Raw genomic sequence first — 21891 nt, 5'->3', positions numbered from 1 at the left:
CATAGGAGGCACTTAACAAATATTTGCCAAATATTTTTAAAAGAGGGATGATCATGAATATAGAAATAAAGAGTAATTTTTGTCAATAAGAGATAAGCATAACATCACTGACTGAAAAGTAAATGATGCTGAAAGATATTTTCAAGTGAAAAAGAGTTCATGGCATCATCAAGAATATCATTTCCATAGGCTTATTTTATTTTATTTTTTTAAGATTTTATTTATTTATTTGATAGAGAGAGACAGCAAGAGAGGGAACACAAGCAGGGGGAGTGGGAGAGGGAGAAGCAGGCTTCCTGCAGAGCAGAGATGGGACTCGATCCCAGGACCCTGGGATCATGACCTGAGCTGAAGGCAGATGCTTGATGACTGAGCCACCCAGGCGCCCCTCCACAGGTTTATGTTAAATAATCAATGAAGGGGTGCCTGGGTGGCTCAGTTGGTTAAGCGGCTGCCTTCGGCTCAGGTCATGATCCCAGAGTCCTGAGATCGAGACCCATGTCAGGCTCTCTGCTCAGTGGGAAGCCTGCTTCTCCCTCTCCCACTCCTCCTACTTGTGTTCCCTCTCTCGCTGTCTCTGTCAAATAAATAAATAAAATATTTTTAAAAAATCAATAAAATAAAGTAAGGGACACTAATAATAATTTTCACCAATAAAACAGAGAGTGGTACTTAGACATAGCTAAGGGCAACAAATTTAAGATTTAAACAATGTTTACAAATATTCTGGGCTCTCTTAATAGCACTGAACACCATTTTCCTAACCTTGTCTATAAAAGGCAAATATATTTCGCCATGTTGAGAGAGAAACTTCCCAAGGCCCTCAAACAGAAACAGCCACTAATATAGCAGTCCTGCCATACAATACAAAAAAAGGAAGACACAGATAACTGTGATTACTGCAGTGTTTGTTAAAAGCCAGCACTGGGGGGCCCCTGGGTGGCTCTGTCAGCTAAGCGTCTGCCTTTGGCTCAGGTCATGATCCCAGGGTCCTGGGATTGGAGCCCTGCTTTGGGCTCCCTGCTCTGAGGGGAGCCTGCTTCTCCCTCTCCCTCTGCCTGCCGCTCCCCCTGTTTCTGCTCCCTCTCTTTCTCCTCTCAAATACATAAATAAAAAAAATCTTAAAAAAAAACACACCAAAAAACCTATCACTGGCCTAAATCTGAGTCCTCCAACATTGGTCAATCACTTAGTTTCTCAAAGCCCAGGATTACTCATTTCTAAAGAGGGAATTAAAATAGACTATATGAGGAACACAGTAGAGTAAAAAGCAAGGAAGCTCAAAGTGGGGAGAGAAATAGTATTATTATATGTGCTTTGAAGGAAAAGTCCTTTTAATAAGATAAGCAAAATATTATTTCTGCCAAAGGGACTGAAAAGACTCCAGCTCTTAAAATAGCTGTTTGGGAGGACAAACAGTTTATTTAGCAGTCAATCACTCATCACTAATGTGTCCAGATGCAAAAAATCCTAACAAACCATAAAAGAAAGGAAGACATTAGGGGAATAATATTTATGTAAGGAAGTCTACTGTGATGCAACACTTCGCCCTTCAGGGGTAGGTTCTCACTGGGAACAGCAGGTAGAAAACAGCGACAGCAAAGCAGTCATCCAATGGAAGCTAAACATTTCAAAATATGCTTCATTTTCAAAATCTACTTCCCTCCTCCCATCTCCTAGCACTATATTAACACTTCTTTAAAAAGAAATTCCTCCGATATGCAAAGCCATGCTGATAATCAAATCTTTTAACAAAATCTGAAAGTTTTGAGCTGTCCAGCCTTTAAAAATAAATCTACTAAAATGATATACTTAAAGATTGGATCTTTTGTCTTTACTCTGAAAATTGGCTTTCTGGCTTGGTAAATTTTAGGAACTCAACATGATGTAATTTCTTTGTGGGAACTTCGTTTCCCCTTTTCCAGCCAAAAAAGAAAAACAGCTTCTGGTCTCTTATTTCCCTTTTCCCCTGACATTAAACAATGCCTTTTCTGATCAGTTTTTTAAAAGGAATAGAAGAACAAAATGCAGATTCAGATGCAAAACTGAGTGAGTGGGCAAAGATACACACACAGATGAAAGTAGATTGTAAGGCTGGGGAACACAGTGTCCACTCGATAAATCTTTATCAGAAAATATAGTAACAAGTAATTTATATTTCTTAAAAGCCTCAGTAATTGGATAATAACATAAAAGTGTAATAGAGTCCAAAATTAGTAAGTGAATACCTTTCCATATCAGGAAACCTAATCTTTCACTCAATAAGTATGTACTGAACATTTACTAATGGGCATCTTTTCAGATGTTGGACAAGTATCTGTGAACAAAACAGGTAGAAATTCCTTCCCCTGATGAACTTAAACTCATAATATATTTAAGTGAACTTAACTCACCATACTAATAATGTACCATCTTTGGTATAGTATGAACTAGACCTTGCAAGAGATTAAATATCGAAAGATATTTTACCAGAGGCAATTCAGAAAAATTGAAATACCTATTTTTGATCTCTAAGACAAATGAGAAATAGCCTGCTGTTATTGAAGTTCTTCAGAAGACTTAAGTCCACCAGCCCTCCATGACGCTGGCTTGGCACATGTCTTCTGGTTAATAACCCGAAATACATTTTCTGTGTAATACTTGTTGCCTAAAACTCACTATGTAAGTTGCATTTTGTATATATCATATTATCCAGTATACTATAATCTTGAATTATTTTATCCTCATTTCTGACTGTTCATCAAATTGAAAAAATCACAATGCTCAGTGTTAAATTTATCACACTTCAAATACTCAGGGTCAAGTAGAAAATAGTATGTAAATAAGCACTGTATTTGGAGAACTCTTAAAGGAAACCCATGTTTAAGTTTTCTGTAATATACCTACTTTATTAAGTTTTTATGATAGATTTTTCTTAAGGGAAGACACTACTGCATCATAAGAAAAACAAGATATATCATATTTATTTATTTATAAGTTACTTGCTTTTATTTTTTTTATTATGTTCAATTAGCCAACATATAATACCTCATTAGTTTTTGATGTAGTGTGTGGACTGGGTGTTATAAGCTATATTGCTTTTAGAAGCAAAAGTTAAAGAGTTCATTTCAGTCTCAGCCATTTTCCAGTGTCATTTTACTTTATTTTATTTACTTATTTTTTATTATTATGTTCAATTAGTCAACATATAGCACTTACTTTATTTTTTTAAAGATTTTATTTATTTGAGAGAGAGAGAGAGGGCGCACACGTACAAATGGGAAGAGGGGCAGAGGGAGAAGCAGACTCCCCAGTGAGCATGGAGTCTGATGCAAGGCTTGATCCCAGGACCCTGGGATCAGGACCTGAGCCAAAGGCAGATGCTTAACCAACTAAGCCACCCAGGCACCTCCATTTTATTATTATTTTTTAAAGATTTACTTATTTATTATTTTAGAGAGAGAGAGAGAGAGAGCACAAACAGAAAGGGGAGAGGGAGAATCTCAAGCAGACTCTACGCTGAGCGTGGAGCCCAATGTGGGCCTCTATCTCACAACCTGAGATCTTGACCTGAGCCAAAACCAAGAGTCGGATGGTCAACAAACTGCACCACCCAGGATCCCCTCTAGTGTCATTTTAATGGCTGAGAAGAAACAAATACATCCAACGACTTAGAGGTCAGAGGATAGGAGCAGAGCTCTAAGCACATTTCTTTGTCATCTTATGTTTTATCTTAAAATTTGATGGGGATTTTGAATGCTATTCCATAACATACCCAGTTGTTTCAATACAAAAATGGTCACCATCAGAGAAACAGCAACGAGGAGCTGAGCCAGTACCTGCAGGAATCTAGGCTGAGCTAAAGACAGCTAACACTGCAGAGCCAGTTCAGCCTCTGGCCACTTCTGCTCTTCTGGTATCTATCTTATTTCTTGAGTCCAAATTTAAATAAATGAGCGGTTATAAATGGCCATCATGTTTCCACTGCTTTATGAACTCTGTCAGGCTAATCACTGTGGAGGGCCTCCAGAATGATGCCGCAAAGGCTGTCACAGCACTTTCTGACTCGTGCCGGTGGGCATTCCACCAGCTTATGTCACGTTGGGACTTGAAAAGCTCTTTCACCTGCTGGACAATCTCTTCTACTCTTACAGGATGAATAGGAGGCTGTTGTTCATTTGTCCTGTTCTCTCATTTGAGTTTAGGGGTTATTGCTGTTTATTTAAGGTTAGTCAGGAGATCTCTAAAACCACACCAAAAAAGGAAAAAAGTACTGATCATAGATGAAACTTACAAAACTAAAAGGCCTGTTTGTAAGAGGCAAAAGATAAGAAACAGGCTACTGTCCATCAGTGGTACTCAAATGTCAGCTTCTCAGTGAGGCCTTCCCTGGTCAGCCTATTAACAACTGTAAGCCCTAGTCCAGCTCCCTTCTCTGCTTTACTTTTCCCCCATGGCACTTACCACCTGATGTATCATGCATTTTAATTATCTTGTTCTCACTCTGTCTGTGTCTCTCTCGCACCAGCAACTAGAATATAAACATAAAGGCTGGGGTTTTTAACTCTTTTGTTCCTGATGTAATCACTCAAGCTAGAGGAGTGACCAGCATACAACAGAGGTTCCATAACGCTTGTTGAAATGGATGCATTCCACTCAACGATTTCAGTCACACCCTCTAAGGCTGTAATGAATTATTGGTAGTTTCTTAAGCACTGTGCAAATTGTGTCTATTTTTTCTGAAAAGTTTTTCTTCCCTTCTCCTCACTTTGCCTGGCAAACTATTCAGGCCATCCCTTAAAGGCTCAGCTCAAATGTTGCCTCTGCTTTGAAGCATTACTTGTTTCTCACTTCTCTCCTCCCGGTTGAACTAATTGTTTGATAGAAAGTACTTTACACTTAAGAACTTTTTAGTCGCTCATACAACTGTCCTTGACTGTGAGGACAAGGCACACCATCTACACACAAGGGAGGATCATCTGTATATCTAGTGCCTATCACCGTGCCTTAGACCTTCTAGGCATGCAATAAATGTTTGCTCAAAGAATGAATGAATGCATGAGTGTATTAAGTATGACATACTTCCAACATGGAAGGCAGATTATTAGCTATGATACATTATAAAAGATCAGAGATTCTATTCTCAAGAAGCACACATGATAGATATAAAACAAATATAATTCATGTCAGACAGTGAGAAGGGCAATAATAGAAATTAAGACAAAGTTCAGGGGGAACACAGAGGAGAAGGCAATTAATTCTGACTAAAGAGAACAGAGTCTTGATGATTAAATATTATTTTAACTGGCAGGTATGGGTAGAAAACGCTTCCAAGTAGAGGAACAGACAAACATGTAGAAGTTCAGAGATACAAGAGAAATTTGGGGGAACACTGAGCATGTCTAGAATATAGTTGCATGGAGGGGAGTAGAGCTGGCCAGGTGAGGTGAGCCAGAGTGTTCAGTTTTCTTAAATGTCATGCTCAAGAGTCTGATTTTCATTTCATGGAAATGAAGGAACAATCACCTGTTCATTTCAGAGAGAGGACTCTAACTGGATGTCTCAAAGATGGATGGGAAGGAGGAGACATTGCATTTATTCGTTTAACAAATATTTATCAAACATCCACCACGTTCCAGACATCATGTTGGAAGGAGGCAGTTCAAAGACACGTCCTTGCCCTTAGGGAGACCTCACTGATCAGCAGGGGAGACAGAGGTGGGAACATTTAATTGTGATAATGAATGACATGCACAATAGCAGAGACTGTTCTAGGTCAGTGGCTCTAAATATACTATCAATAAAAGTTTTTTCTGAGAAGGTACACTCTAAAATATACAAAAATAGTAACAAAAACTGAGCTAAGATGAAAAACAGTATCTTAAAAATGCTTTTAGGTTTTTTTATTTGTTAAGAATACAAAAAGCCTTTGTTCTCATTAAAAATTAAAGAAGGATATTTTCGGGAGAACAATGTGATTGATACACTTTAGTATCTGTGTGATGTAAAGGTCTAGTCCTAAATTCAGTTTATTTTGAGAGCTGTTAATGGCTATTATAGCCGAAAAAGCACTCACAAAGACATGGAGATCCAGACAGAAGGGCAACCCTGACTGCACCTCTAATAGCACAACGTGCATCTTTCATTCTCATTTATCAGACATACAAAGGATTTTGTTACAATCAGGCTTGGGACTTTCCATCTCTCCTGACATCTATCAATGGCTCTGCAAACTAATCAATGCCACATTTTATATTTTGAACAAATGGGTTCAAAACTCACGGCAACTCTTCATTTATAGGATTTTTAAACATGTTAGGAAACTGTATTTCAAACTGTTTTAGTGTGTAGGTGAGACACTTCAGGAATATATGATCTCTTTCTACATTTCAGCACTTCTGACACCACATGTGTGGGTTTTCCATACCCAACAATTCTCTAATTCTCTGCAGACACCAACTGGGTGTCTACAAGGTAATTCAATTCAGCCACTAACTATGGGATGGAGCTGGCACAGACCCCACTGGTCAAGGGCTCAGTTTTATGAGACTGCCCCCACACTTCAGACACCAATTGCAAGTCCCAGGCCTTCTATACTTCTGACAGAACAGCTATAAGTCAGGGGTTGCCAGAACCCCCTCCTTGGGTTCCATAATTTGCTAGAACAGCTCACAGAACCCAGGAAGGCACTGTACTTACTACTCCTGATTTATTAGAAAGGATACAATTTAGGAATAGCCAGATGGTAGAGATACATAAGGCAAGTTATGGGGGAAAAGGGGAATGTGCATAGAGGTTCCATGCCCTCTCTAGGCACACCACCCTCCCAGCACGGTCAGTGCATTCACTAACATTGCTAATGTTAGTGCCCCCAGGCCTTCCACACAAGCCAAAGTGGCTCCTGCCCTATGATGATTAAAAAGATGGCTCTCCTTTCCTTAGACAGACTGGCTAAGTGTCAGGAGTAGAGGTAGGGACGTACTGTTAACTCCAATGAGTTGAGTCTACAGTAGTAGTCAACTACTCCAATGAGTTGAGTCCATTAAAAAGCCTAATGGATGCATTAGGCTTTTTAGAAACTCAATGAGATTTTCAGCAATAGGCAATCACCTTCTTGCACCTGAAAGTTCCAACCCTCTAATCAACAGGGTTGGTTCCTCGGGCAACCAGCCCCCAGGAGCTATTCAGGAGCCCTAGAGTTACCTTATTTGTATACAAGAAGAGGCATCTCACTCCTGAGATTACAAGGGTCTTAAAACTGGAGAGGAAGATCAATGTTTTAACAGAAAGATACCCCTATTACTCAGGACAAGGTTTTTTGTTTTGTTTTTTTTAAGATTTTATTTATTTATTTGACAGAGACAGACACAGCAAGAGAGGGAACACAAGCAGGGAGAGTGGGAGAGGGAGAAGCAGGCTTCCCTCGGAGCAGGGAGCCTCACACGGGGCTTGATCCCAGGACCCTGGGATCACAACCCGAGCCAAAGGCAGATGCTCAACGACTGAGCCACCCAGGCGCCCCTCAGGACAAGGGTTTTAGAAGCTCCTGCCAGGAATGGGAATGAAGACCAAACACATATTTCTTATTCTATCACAATATCACAGGGTGAAATATTACTTTCAGCAACAAAAAAGTCTAACCATTCAAACAGTTATAAACACCCAATTTAAAAATGCTCTCAGCCGCCTGGGTGGCTCAGTTGGTTAAGCGACTGCCTTCAGCTCAGGTCACGATCCCAGGGTCCTGGGATCGAGTCCCACATTGGGCTCCCGGCTCAGCGGGGAGCCTGCTTCTCCCTCTGACCCTCTCCCCTCTCATGCTGTTTCTCTCCTGCTCACTCTCTAATAAATAAATAAATAATCTTAAAAAAAAAAATGCTCTCTGCAGAGAAGTTTTTTTTTTTTTTTTTTGGTTTTGTTTTGTTTTGAGAGAGAGAGAAAGCAGGGGAAGGAGAGGCAGAGAGAGAATCCCAAGCAGGCTCCACACTTAGCCCACAGCCCGAAGTGGGGCTCCATCTCATGACCCTGGGAACATGACCTGAGCTGAAATCAAGAGTCAGACATTTAACCGACTAAGCCACCCAGATGCCCCAAAGATTATTTTTTTAAGTAGTTATTTTCTACTTTACTGCAAAAGCATGACTTTTACCTTGAAGGATCAAATTAAATGTTTTAATTTTTAAAATATTTGTTATGGGGCATCTCTCTGACAATCACTGAACACACATCAACGAATTGTGACCTCCTGACTTTGTAAAAGACAAATGTGTAGGTTTGACAGACCTTTAAATTCTTTACAATAAGATTACAAGTGCAATTGTAGTGTAAAAGATTTTCATGGTTAGTTCCTATCTTGTTACAAAATACTGAAATAATTCTGGCTTTATTTTAAAAGTCTTGATTATCAAATGGTGACATATATGATTATCAAACTGGTGACATCCTGTAGCACTTTGTGCAAGTCTACTTTCAACTTCTTTGTAGCAATGCTTTGTTCTGAATCGTTATGAAGAGAATACTATTCATGTGCGGTGTCCTCTGTAACCTTACTCCAGAGACTTTTCTCTTTTCAATCAAATCAGATGCACCATCTGATGGTTTTACTTACATAATTTTCTGCCAGTTTTATTTATATTTATATTAATACTATTTTCAAACCTGAGTTATTTTTCAAGAATCTTTTAAACCACTGTCCATTCTGCGAGGGCCAGCTTAGTTAAAAACGAGGTAAGTAAGACTTTTCCAGGCAGAGTTGATGAGAAAGGGCATTCCAGACTGTAAGAGTGGTATGTGGTAAGTTATGGAGTCATGAATACGCATGTGATACTTGGGAATCATAAGCAGTTCATATGGCTTAAGCATAAGTATGTAAGAGAGAAAGGGTGGAAGTTACGACCAGTGAAGCAGATGGGGCTCAAACTAAGGAGTATGGACTGGATGCTGTTGGCAGTGGGAGTCATCAGAGGGTTCTGAGCAAGACAGTAAGTGATCAAATTTATTGACTGGAACAACAATGAAGCATGAGAAAGATAGACTGGAGGCTGAGTTCTTAGCCAGGGTACTACCGCAATAATCTAGGCAAGAAAAGATGAGGAATGGAATTATGGCCCAGAGGAGGAGGGAGGGAGATACTACATCTATTACAAGGGTGGAATTGAAAGGACTTGATTACAACTCTGGAAAAGAAACTAATGCAATAGTCCAGTCACTGCCAGTGACCATGGGAAAGGAAAAGAGGAAGATGTTTAGGAGACCTTAAAAAAATGAAGACATGATTTCATAATGATCAGCTGTCAAGATGAAGGACAGGGAAAGATAAAAGGTACACAGTTTACAGGCCAGGTGACTGGATACAGGATTCCATAAGTGCAGAGAGGAAGCATCTTCCCTTTACCAATCATGTATTTAACACTGCTTTACTGATACCTGCCATGAACCAGGTAGAAAGGGAGCTGGAGGACATTGACAAAAGAAAAGTTGGTATGAAGAGATGTCTATTTTGGATTTGAAATGCCCCAGAGATACCTATGTGGATATTTTTAAAAGAAAAATGCAGATCTAAAGCCAAGAAAAGAAGGGGCAGAAGATGCGGCACTCACCTATATATGGATAGAAGATAATACAGACTTATATAGAGAGAGGGGATTTAATTTTAACTGGCTCCCTACCACATACCAGGCGCTGTCCTAGTTACATGTGACATATGTCATTTAATCCTTATAATAACTCTCTGATACAATTTGGGCTCAAAGGTTACCCAAACTCATGCTTTCTTTTAAAAATTTGAGACTTCCAGGGCACTTGGGTGGTGCAGTCAGTTGAGCATCTGACTCTTAGCTTTGGCTCAGGTCGTAATCTCATGGTCATGAGATCGAGCCCCGCGTTGGGCTCCATGGTCAGCGTGGAGTCTGCTTGAGATTTTCTCTCTCTCTCTCCATCTGTCCCTCCCACTCGTGTTCTTTCTCTCTCAAATAAACGTTTTTTAAAAATGTGAGGCTTCCATTTCTTTTTAGCTCAGTTTTATAATAAATGATTTATGATTTTTATTTTTGACACAGGGTGTTCCTGAAAACCGTATCTTAAAACATATTAATAGGGTTGTCTGTAGCATTACTGATCTAACCAGTGATGACCAGAAACCAGTAAAAAGTATTAGTAACACTGTTCAACTAATACACAAGCAGAATTGGAGTCCTTGGTGGGAAATGATATTCAATTATATACAACTGCCACTGAGAGCTGGTTAAAAAACCCTTACATTCAGAACATGTGTGTGTATATAATATAAAAGACACCTTTGTTGGTAGGGTGTACAAAACTCGTAGTCCTATCCCTTGCTTTATTCAGTTTCACTTGGCTGCAGGCTCACCCTACTCTGTTCCTGATTTCCTATTCTAATCAGGGAATGACATACATGACTCACTGGTCTTGCTTAAAGAGGTTGTAAATCTCATATTTGGGGATTCATAACAAGTCACATATACTTCTGCCTCTGTGCCCTCCATTTTCTGATTATCACACCAATATTCCCCCACAGTACCCTAATTCCCTCTAATCCTATTCCCCTGGCTCTGACTCTAGCTAGGCCCGGTACCTTAGGCTGTTGGCTAGAGTCTTATTCCAACTTATCACTAGCCTAAGTTCTCACCGCCCTCTCTCTAGTCACTGTCACCTGTAATCTTTTATGGATGCATCTTGCATTGGGTCAATTCATCCACCGAGTCTCCAGAACGCACAAAGCTACTGAAATGCTAGGATGTCTTGCTGCAAATCCCACCACAATTACGAAGAGGGTCATTGCTGCCAAACTTACCCATTTTCTTCTTATCACATTAGCCTTTAAAACACTATCACATAATTTCCATTATAGCATTGATACTTCCCTGTTTATTGTATTATTTACTTATTGAATATTTCCTCATCATCACCAGAAACAAAGCTTCATGACAGCAATGACCTTGTCTGTCTTGTTCACTGCTGTATTTTTCAAGGCCTAGAACAATGCTAGAGACCGCACTGTCCTTCAGTAAAGGTTTCCCGTAGTATATGCTGTTGGTGCCCTACACAGATCTCCTTTACCACCAAATGCACCTACCCCCAGCTACTGCAGCAATGATTTCTGAAAGCTCATAGCTGTACCCTTCTCCAAAGAACTGCCCTCCACCGGTGGGGAGCTACTCTGCCCAGAAATGCCTGGGAGGTCACAGGTTCCCCCTTATCCTCTCCTAGGGGGCAGCCCATAACCAATGACTTACTGATAGGGGGCAAAAAAGGCTGGCCCTCTTGCTTCCAAATCGGATAACTGGGTAGTGTCATTCATACTCCAGAGCTCTCTGTGAGGAGGCTGAGTCGAGACTTCAACTAAAACCATCTCTTTCCACCACTGCATCCTAATTCCTTGGCTTCCCTGCAAGTTTTACCTCAAAGCACTCCCTCTAATATTACTTATACAAACATTTCCGTCTCGGGCTTTGTTTCTAGAATCCCCATCCTAGACATTTGTTGACTGTTTGAATGAATGAATGATGTAAGAAGGTAGAAACAATTCTTAGATTTTCTAGCATTGTCCTGAATTCTTCCTGTTACAAAATACTACAGTTATATCGCAGTTAACAGAAAGTACTTAATGGAGTGTGAACTGAGCAAATCTTATTAAGATGCAAATGTACTTACTTAATCTAAGCACCTCATGCCACCCTTGTCTGTCGTCACTGCTGCCATTGTCTGAAGAGTCTGGCTTAACAGCAATATCTGCCTCACTTATAAGGAGAAGCACTTTATGAAGCATTTTCGATTTTAATAAATACAACGACTGCTGAGAAGTAGAGGGCACTGGCCCAAGATACTTCTTCACTCTCTCTGCTCACCTAAGGGCGCTTTGAGCAACGGACCACCCATGCTCACTAGAGAGGCTGAGAGAGAGAGGAGAGCAGATATAAGTGGTTAGGATATGATGTTAAGCCTGTTCAGATAATCTGATATGGAAACCACTGTAAACTTGAGTTTATTTTTATTTTTGTGATAACTAAGGACTGAAACCTTTTTTAATCCTTCCCCCATCAGAGTAACCCTAATTTTATAATGGAAGTCAGTGAGAGAAAATAATTCTCTTAACAGAAATATGTCTTACAAGTTAAAAAAGAAAAACCCTACAAAGGATTAGAAGGTTATAAATTAAATTGGCATTAGTGACTAACTTGAAGAAGGAGAGATGAGACTGGGGTGGTGATTGAAGGGGACTTGAGCTATAATTACAGCATTTTATTTCTGTAAAAGGAAGAGTAGAATCAAATTTGAGAAAAATATTAACAGTTGTTAAATCTCAGTGATAAATTTGGGTATGTGTTATATAGTTCTATTTACATTTTTTGGATTTTTAAAGTTTTTCACAATCTAAAAAAAGTACATAACACTTGAAAGCAATGTGGCTGTTCTCTAATGGCAAGGAATATAGCAAACTAAGACAAAATGCACAGGGCATCAGTGGTTCTCAAGCTTGTTTAGCTTGTGACATCTTCCTTGTTTCCAGTCTTCTCTTCCAAAACAGCCCACAGCATGCTGGTGGCTGGTACTTGTAGATTCAGGGGTCTGTGCGAGTTCTGACTCAGCGACCTCTATAACCCTCAACCTGTGGCTGGAGCACCGAGAGAGCTGAAGCAGCATCAGTCTGGAAGGGACATCACATAAAAAGGCCACAAGAACATAAACATTTGGTTTATGTTCTTATGAATTCTCTGGGTGACAGTTGATGATATACCTCAGGGGAGGCAAAGTAAGTTTAATAATCAGGAAAAATGGTCAAGAAAACAGAAAATGAAATTTTATAAGATTAACTTACTACTGAAAAAATGGAAAAATATGAAAAGACCTTCGGGTCAAGCTGAGCAAGGATTAGAAATATGACGCTAGAATTTAGAAAATTAAGATATTAAACAGGGACTGAAGTCTAGAAAGTAAGACTTGTTTAACTGACAGTCTTACCATATGGCTGGTACTTTAGTGAGGAATTGACTAAAGTTCTTTTTTTTTTTTAATATTTATTTGAGAAAGAGAGAGAGAAAGTGCAGGGGCAGAGGGAGAGGGAGGGAGAGGCTCAAACAGACTCTGCACCAAGTGCAGAGCCTGACGCAGGGCTCGATCTCACAACCCTGAGATCATGACCTGCGCAGAAACCAAGAGTCGGACCCTTAACTGACTGAGCCACCCAGGTGCCCCACGAATTAACTAAAGTTCTATCATCATGAAAATACAATTCAGTCAACACAACAAAGTCAAGAAGCAACATGGTACAGTGCCTAGAGCACAGGGCTGACGCCAGGTTGTAAGAAGCCTGCTCTGTAACCTCAGCCAAGTTATTTAACTTTTCTGTGCCTCAGTGTCCTCACCTGCAAAACAGAGAGGGGAACAGTACTGATCTGAGAGAGTTGTAGTGAGCAGTAATGAGTTACAATTTGAAAACAGCTTAGAAAAGTTCAGAGTAGCTGCAGTGTACATGTTTGTTAAAGAAACAAAAATAATATGGACATTTAAATGGATTTGAAGACCATCCGGAAAGGAGTAAAAAAAATTATTACAAACCTGAATATCTATGTGGAAAGGTTGGAGGGACTGGCATAATTCCTTTTATTACAAACCTGAAGATCTATGTGGAAAGGTTGGAGGGACTGGCAGCAGAAGGCATTCTTAGTGGGAAAACTGCTGTCCAATGGCTTGAAAGATCATCTTGTGGCCTTTTTATGTGATGTCCCTTCCAGACTGATGCCACTTCAGCTCTCTCGATGCTCCAGCCACAGGCTGAGGGTTATAGAGGTCGCTCAGTCAGAGCTCACACAGACCCCTGAATCTACAAGTACCAGCTATTTTAAAAAAGCTTTTTCAAATTCATCGTGGGTAAGAGGAGACAGGAGTATCTCAGAGGTTTTGTGTAGCAGCTGCGTGTGGTGTGTCTCCAGCCCTCTAATGCTCTTATCAGTGCTAAGGATGTCCTGATGGCTCAATACTAACTTTTTCTATGAGACTTAGAGAAGCTTTTAGCTTTTCTATTTTCTGTCAATACATCTATTTTCCCTCTGGGACTTGGTGAATTTCTAAATTTAGACTGTCACATTCAGTGTTCGTCAGCCTGAGGAAAGTCTTGTATGTTGAATTATGCTGTGCCTGTATCTTCCTCTTGGCAACAACCCTTGCCTCTATGCACATACAGCCCACGTTATACCAAGCTGCCTCTCACTTCCTGGTTTTTAGATCGTATGTTTCCAATAACCATAATGCCCTGTTCTCTGTTCCATACTTAGAAAACTCCTGCCGATCCCTGAACACTCCGTTTGAGTGCCACCTTCTCCAGACACCTTCACCATATTACCTGCGTATACTCAGAGAGTTGGGCACCTCTCCCCAACGTTCCCACAGAACCTGCACATGCTTCTTTCATAGCTCAGATACGGCATTGTATTGTAAATGTTGTAGCCTCACCCACTAATAAGCAAGCAAGCTCCTCTAGGTCAAGATCGGTATCATCATCTATAAGTCATCATGTCTTAAAAGCCACGGACAAACAACAGGAATCTAATAAATACAAATTAGATAAATGAACTAATACATAATGAATAAACCAGACTCTTGCCTTCAAAAAGTTCCCTATTTAGATGAGGAGGCATAACTGGGGAAAGTGGAGGGGATGCAAATGAAATGTAGAAATTAAATATAATGCAAATCAGAGTGAGATAAGAAAGTGGGGTATGTGGTAAGAAACTAATATTTATTAGTCTGCCTAAGTATTTAAGTGCCTAAAATATGTCAGACACTGATTGGTCCTTTCCACACATTCTCTCATTTAATTTTCACAACCATCCTGCCAGGTATTATTATTTCAATTTGATAAGTAAGGAAATTAGGACTCAAGAAATTCAAAGCTGCCAAAAAGTTAATGGCAAAGACAGGACTTGATCTCTAAAACCCATATTCTTTCTTTCTTTCTTTTTTTTTTTTAAAGATTATTTATTTATTTTTTGACAGAGAGAGACACAGCGAGAGAGGGAACACAAGCCGGGGGAGTGGGGGAGGGAGAAGCAGGCTTCCCGAGGAGCAGGGAGCCTGATGTGGGGCTCGATCCCAGGACCCTAGGAACATGACCTGAGCCGAAGACAGACACTTAACGACTGAGCCACCCAGGCGCCCCTAAAACCCATATTCTTTCTTTTGCAATGGTACAAATTTAGTCTTATGCCGTTTCAGAGGAGGGAAAAGTTACACTCAGAATGACAAATCAGAAAAGGTTCCATGTAGAGGTAAAAATGCACCAAATCTTGAAGGATTAGAAGAGAAACAGTGCATTTTAGATGGAGGAATAAAGACAGGCATGGATATAAACTCAAAACTTGTGAGTAGGACATAGAATGGTCTAGTCTGGAATAAGCTGAACAGACATGAGGAAAATCCCACTAAAGAGAAAGTATGGACTATATAGGGAACCTGGGAACTCTATATTCACAATGGGCATCACTATTAGAAAAATAATCAACCAAGAGCATATGGGTCATGCTAATGATTGGATCTGTGCTGTCATCTTCATATATGAAGGGGAGCAAATGAAAAAAAAAAAAACCTGGTAAATTTAAGTATTTCAAAGCCCTACGATAATTCTTAATATAGAAATGTACTTTTATCCACAGAGGAAATACAGCTACAGAAGGTGACATATCAAGTGTCCTCTTTAACATCAAAGTAACATAACATTGTAGAAAACCAAATAAATAGATGTACTTCACAAATATGAGGCATGTAGTCTCTTCTGTTTGTAATACATACCATAAAAGTAATTATATCCATTAATCTTTTAAATTACCTAAATCATACAAAGGACAACATCTTGATTTTAACTAAAAAACAAATTAAATTGCCCAGCTTGCTCATTTTTATGAGATCTGATCATTAAAATACAAGACGGTAACACTTAAAAAATATACTGGTTGTATGTTTTATTCATGTATGTTTGGTGATGGTTTTACTTATCAAGAGAATGTGTTGAGTGGCCCATAACTAATTTTGTTGGAATGACATCTATAAACTAAACTGAATGTGACTGATTATTTAGATGGTGACATCATAAATCCACGAAAGGGAATCTAAAATAAACAAAGTAAAGACGTTAAGTAGGTCACCCATAGATCAGAGAAGTCTGGAACATTTTTTTGGACTGCTGCTTTTAGGTCTTTTAAAACATGTTTTTCTTAAAACAATTTTATGACCTTAAATTTTATGGCAAATATAGCTCTAAAGTTGTATATAATGAAAAAACTCCCCACATTGAAATAAAGTTTAATTAATGAAGATCCTTTAATATTATATATTTTAAATAGAAACAGAATTTTTACTTCCAACTTCATATAATCAAATATTGCCAAATAGAGATACCTGGGTCCGTGTTAAAATGAGTAGATATTTTATTTGTAATATATCATCAATCAATAATGTAGCAATGGGTGCTATAAACAAAAATAATACAAATATTAGGCTTTGAAACTTATTACATTTTGAATTTAGAAAGTTTTTTCATAGATAACACATCTATATACTTATGTGGTCAATGTCAAAATTACCACAGAACATAAATAAGCAGCACATAATTCCTTACTATTTATGGATCTTTTGTTACCTTAAGACAAAAGGTTGGTATAAAAGACACTGTAGGCAGAAAGTAAGGCGTGATATCTCTCTCTAATCTTCTAAACTTTCTAAAGCACCTTGAATATCATCTTCTTCTTGCCTATTTAAAGATACTAGAATACAGAGCTAAAAGATACTAGAAATGACCTTGTCTACCTTTCTTAATCAGAGATGAAAGAACTGAGACCCAAAGAAAAACCCAAAGACAAACAGTCTTAAACACATATATAAATTAAAGATTGAAAATCAATTATTTAAGCATTCATATAAAAAAGTTTAAAAAAGAAAAGCACATTAAACCTAAAGAAAATAAAAGGAAGGGTATAATAAAGACAAAATCAGAAATTAGTGAATAGAAAAGAAATACACAAAAGCCAAAAGTTGGTTGCTTGAACAGACCAATAATGTTGATAACCTCCTGGCAAAAATTATCATGAATAAAAGAGAGAGAAGGCAAATAACCAATACCAGGAATAAAAATGAAGATATCATGACTGAGCCTAAGGTCAGTAAAATATCATATGATATTATAAACTCTATACCAGTAATTACAAGGAATAATTCCTAGAAAAATAAGACTTACCAAAACTTCCTACATCAATGAATTATAAGCAAAAGGCCTGTTTACAATCAGTGTGACAGTGACATATACCCAGAAATAATTACTAAGTACCTGTTTTATTTCTTTGCCTTTTTTTCTGATTGTGCTAAGTAACTTCCATAATTTACAATCAGAATTGATTGATGCAATTCAGCCTAATACATCCTTCTTTAAAAATATTTTGGTGTTCCATATATACAAATGGAAAAACTGCCCCATCATACAAAGGGACTCTCACATAAAGTACTTCATTTTTTCTGGGGCATAAATTTGTAAGCTAATTTCAATCTCTGATGTCATCTTTAAGAGAAATTGGTTTTTTGCTTGACGATTTTAAAAGCTAAAATTTAAATTCATTTGTTTTTGCTCTAAATTGACATTACATGCTTAAGTGACATCAGAATATACACTAATTAAAAGTTTCAAGTAATTACATATTTTTAAGGGCACCACTATATGGTAGAAACTAAACACAATGCAGCCAAAATAAAATAGCTCAAATTCTCCTATGAATGAACAACTGCAATGCTCACTGTATCATACTTAAAATGTCAAAAATGAGTCTTTCCATGTGCCTTGTGGTTCAAAAACTAGAACTGTGATGTTATAAACAAAAGTTATTCAGGTGAGAACTAGCAAACTAGTCAATGAGTTTGATTCTTTCATTATTTTCCTCAAACTTTGTCCATTAGGTAGAAAAACTGGTTTTAAAGCTTAAAGGTGAAGGGAAAAAGTAGTCAGTTTTTCAGAGTCAGGGGAACATAAAATATTGAAATAATTAAAAACAAGAACAGTATTATAGCTCCTTAAAGACAGAAATTATGTTTCTTATTTCTTTCTGTATCTTCTAAAACACCTAGTCCTATAATCTTGACATAGTAAATTCCTAAAAAAAAAAAAGGGAGGGGGGAGGGGGGGAGTTGAAATATTTAGGTTTACATAAGGCATCATTCATACAAAGAAGAATCATGAGAAGTTGAGGAAATAGACTAGAAATTCTCTGAAACTATATAAGTGACCTATACAAGTTATGGAGTTGGGTGGGCCTTGCTATGCTCTATTAAAATTAGCAAATTAAAATTTGCACATATTTTGTTAAATTTATTCCTAAGTATTTCATATTTTTATGCTATTGTAAATAATATTTAAAAATTATTTTTTATTTAAATTCAATTAGCCAAGGTATAGTACATCATTAGTTTTTGATATAATGTTCAATGATTCATTAGTTGAATATAACACCCAGTGCTCATCATGTGCCCTTTTTAACTAAACACAAAACTAAAAAAAAAAAATTATTTTCCCACTGCCCATTGCTACTATATAAATATACAACTGATGCTGTACATTGACCTTGTATCCTGTGACCTTTCTCAATTCACTTATTCTGATGGCTTTTTTTTTTCCGTAGATTTCCCAGAATTTTCTATATATACAATCATGTCATCTTTAAATAAAGACAATTTTACTTCTTCCATTTAAACATGCATTTTAGTTTTAGTTTTTTCTTGTCTTATTGCACTGGCTAGGGCCTCCAGCATAATGCTGAATAGTGAATATCCTTGCCTTTTCCTCATCATAGAAAGAAAGCAGCTTTTCACCATTAAATATAAGTTAGCTACAGGTTTTTCATAAATACTTCTTATCAAGGGGTGCCTGGGTGGCACAGTTGCTTAAGTGCCTGTCTTTGGCTCAGGTCATGATCTCAGGGTCCTGGGATCGAGCCCCTCATTGGGTTCCCTGCTCAGTGGGGAGCCTGCTTCTCCCTCTCCCCTCCTCCTTCTGCTCTGTGTGTCTGCCTTTCTCTGTCAAATAAATAAATAAAATCTTTAAAAAAATGCCTCTTTTCAAGTTGAGGAAGTTTCCTTCTATTTTTAATTTGCTGCAGTGTTTATTATGAATGGGTATTAAATCTTTCCAAATGCTTTTTTTGCAATGATTGAGATGATCACATGGTTTTTCCTTTATGCTGTAAATTAAATGGATTACATTATTTGATTAATTAAGTCAACCTTATATTCCTGGGATAAAACCCACTTGGTTATGATGTATTATCCTTTTTATAGATTTTTGAATTTGATTTGTTAATACTTGTTAAGGATTTTTTGTATCCATGTTCATGGAAAATGCTGAACTGTAATTTATTTCTACAATGCAGGTCTGCTGGTGAAAAAATATTCTCAGCTTTTGTTTTTCTGAAAATGTCTTTATTTTTAAAGAATTTTTTGCCGAATACATTATTCTACACTCACTTTTTTTCTTCTTTTGGCACTTTCAAAACAATCATTTCACTGAATTGTGGTATTTATTTCACATGAAAAATCAGCAGCCGTTTTTATCATTTTCCCCTGTATGTAATATGTCTTTTTTTCCTCTGGCAGTTTTAAAGCTTTTGTCTTTCAATTTACAATAATTTGAGTATAATGTACTTTGTTGTGGTTTCCTGTTTATCCTGCTTGAGATTCACTGAGTTTCCTGGATTGGTGTTCTTATGCTTCCAATCAAATTTGGGAATTTTTCCACCATTATATCTTCAAATATTGTTCTGCCCCATTCTTTCTCCTTTCTTTGGAGACTCCAATTGCTCATATGTGAAACTGTTTTTTTAGGGTTGCCATTCCTATATTGAGAAGTCCTAATTATTGCCTCATTATGCTTATTTTCTCCCTTTAAATACCTAAATATATTTATGGTAACTGTTTTATAGTCCCTGTCTGCTAATTCCACCATCTGTCATTTTTGGGTTTATTTCTTTTTTTTTTTTAAGATTTTATTTATTTGCGAGAGAGAGAATGAGAGACAGCATGAGAGGGAGGAGGGTCAGAGGGAGAAGCAGACTCCCCGCTGAGCAGGGAGCCCAACGCGGGACTCGATCCCGGGACTCCAGGATCATGACCTGAGCCGAAGGCAGTCGCTTAACCAACTGAGCCACCCAGGCGCCCCTTTGGGTTTATTTCTATTGACCAATTTTCCTGCTTCTTTGTATGTCTAGTAATTTTCTATTGAATGCTTGACATTTTGAATGCTATGTGTTGTTGAATGGATTTTGCAGTCTTCTTTCATTTCATGTTAAGTTTGTTTGGTTAAGAAGTTAATGTACTTTTGAATAAGATTGATCTTTTAAAGACTTTTCCCCCTAACATCCATCCCCTTAGTTTTTAAAGTCATTCTGTACGAGAAAAATTTCTAAAATACTACCAAATAGCAAGAATCCTTGTTTTCTCAAGACTTATGTTTTAACTTATTAAGGATGGGCATAGAGTAGCTTTTATTCTAGGGGTAGATTGGTTCTACCTCTAATGCACAGACTTTATAGAATATCTTCTAAATATCAGGAGTGTTTAAGGAAGGCTCCTAACCACCTGGGAGCTCTGGTAGTTGTTCAGCTCACAGATCCCTGGTAGTTGTAAGTTTCCTAGTGTTTGTTAGTCTTGTACAGTTTTATAATTCTTTACTATGGTAGGACTAATCAGGTACCACTTACTCCATAACAGTCAGAGGTGTAAATCCCAAGAGGGAGCTTTTGACCATCTCCCAGCTTTACATTGTTTCTCTTCTCTTTCTCCTATGACTCATTAGTTCTGCCTTCTTTTCTCCTACATTTTTCTCTTAAGAACATATCATTATTTAATGAAAGGACCCAAATGAGAAATTAATTCTTGCAAATCAACCCAACATTTTTTTGCACTACACGGTATTTTTTACCTCCTGGGATTAAAATAATAATTCAATCTAGTTTTAAGTTGCTTATTACTTGGTATATTCTTTGATTTCTCTATTTCTTTCTCTTTCTCCCTCTCCCCATCTCTCTCTGTCTGTCTCTCTCTCTATTTTGGTGGATGTGCTACTTACTTTTATTTTAGAAAGATTTAGAACAGGCTGACTGAGAAAACTAAAACAATTCATGTCAAGAATATCTATATGATTAAAAGCTCTCCCTGGGGGCACCGGGGTGGCTCAGTCGTTAAGCATCTGCCTTCGGCTCAGGTCATGATCCCAGGACGCTGGGATCGAGCCCCACATCGGACTCCCTGCTCTGTGGGAAGCCTGCTTCTCCCTCTCCCATTCCCCCTGCTTGTGTTCCCTATCTCGCTGTGTCTCTCTCTGTCAAATAAATAAATAATAATAAAATCTTAAAACTAACTAACTAAATAAATAAAAGCTGTCCTTGAACCAGCATTCCGACCACACAAAACTAAATAATCCACAAAGTGTTTATAAGGAAGGCAAGGAGACTAATAACTTACTTCTTCTACATTTTTGGTTCCTCACCTCATACCTGAGATCATATAGTTTATTGGTTCTCCTTGTGAGCTATTTTAGCTTACTGTTAGTGAATGGGCTTAGTCTCTACATATTTTTATTCTAATTTAAGAGCCTTTATGTTGGTGAAATCTGCTCCTAGAATGTAATGTTCAACACTCTCTGTCCACAAAATATCTATTAATTCATGTTTATAAAGCATTAGTCACTAAAAAAATAAATTTTCCAACGTTTTATTGCCTTTTAAGGAAAAGAGAGATAAGGACAGGAGGAACAAAAATGAAACTGATTTATAAAATGGGTTTTAAGAAAGTATTTTTAAATTGTGCTGGGAGAAAAATAAATGATTAAACTAGATCTCAAGAAGTTATGGGTCTTATACT

General features: G+C 37.8%; 1 protein-coding gene and 1 long non-coding RNA gene across 2 annotated transcripts in view; both read right to left on the bottom strand.

Annotated features, from left to right (window-relative positions):
* Positions 1 to 21891, bottom strand: part of VWA8 (von Willebrand factor A domain containing 8) — a 305881-nt gene that overhangs the window by 141692 nt on the left and 142298 nt on the right. The gene's annotated exons all lie outside the window — the stretch shown is intronic.
* LOC145720653 (uncharacterized) lies at positions 4439 to 21890 on the bottom strand. Its single transcript, XR_014143792.1, has 2 exons — positions 13614 to 21890; positions 4439 to 13557 (listed from the first exon to the last, which is right to left on the bottom strand). It is a non-coding gene; the product is annotated as an uncharacterized LOC145720653 (long non-coding RNA).

This window comes from Leptonychotes weddellii, chromosome 3, assembly GCF_054177405.1.
Source record: "Leptonychotes weddellii isolate Sample4059 chromosome 3, ASM5417740v2, whole genome shotgun sequence".
Lineage (NCBI taxonomy): Eukaryota > Metazoa > Chordata > Mammalia > Carnivora > Phocidae > Leptonychotes > Leptonychotes weddellii.
The sequence above is the reverse complement of the archived record's forward strand: the minus strand, read 5'-3'. Positions and strand labels throughout refer to the sequence as shown.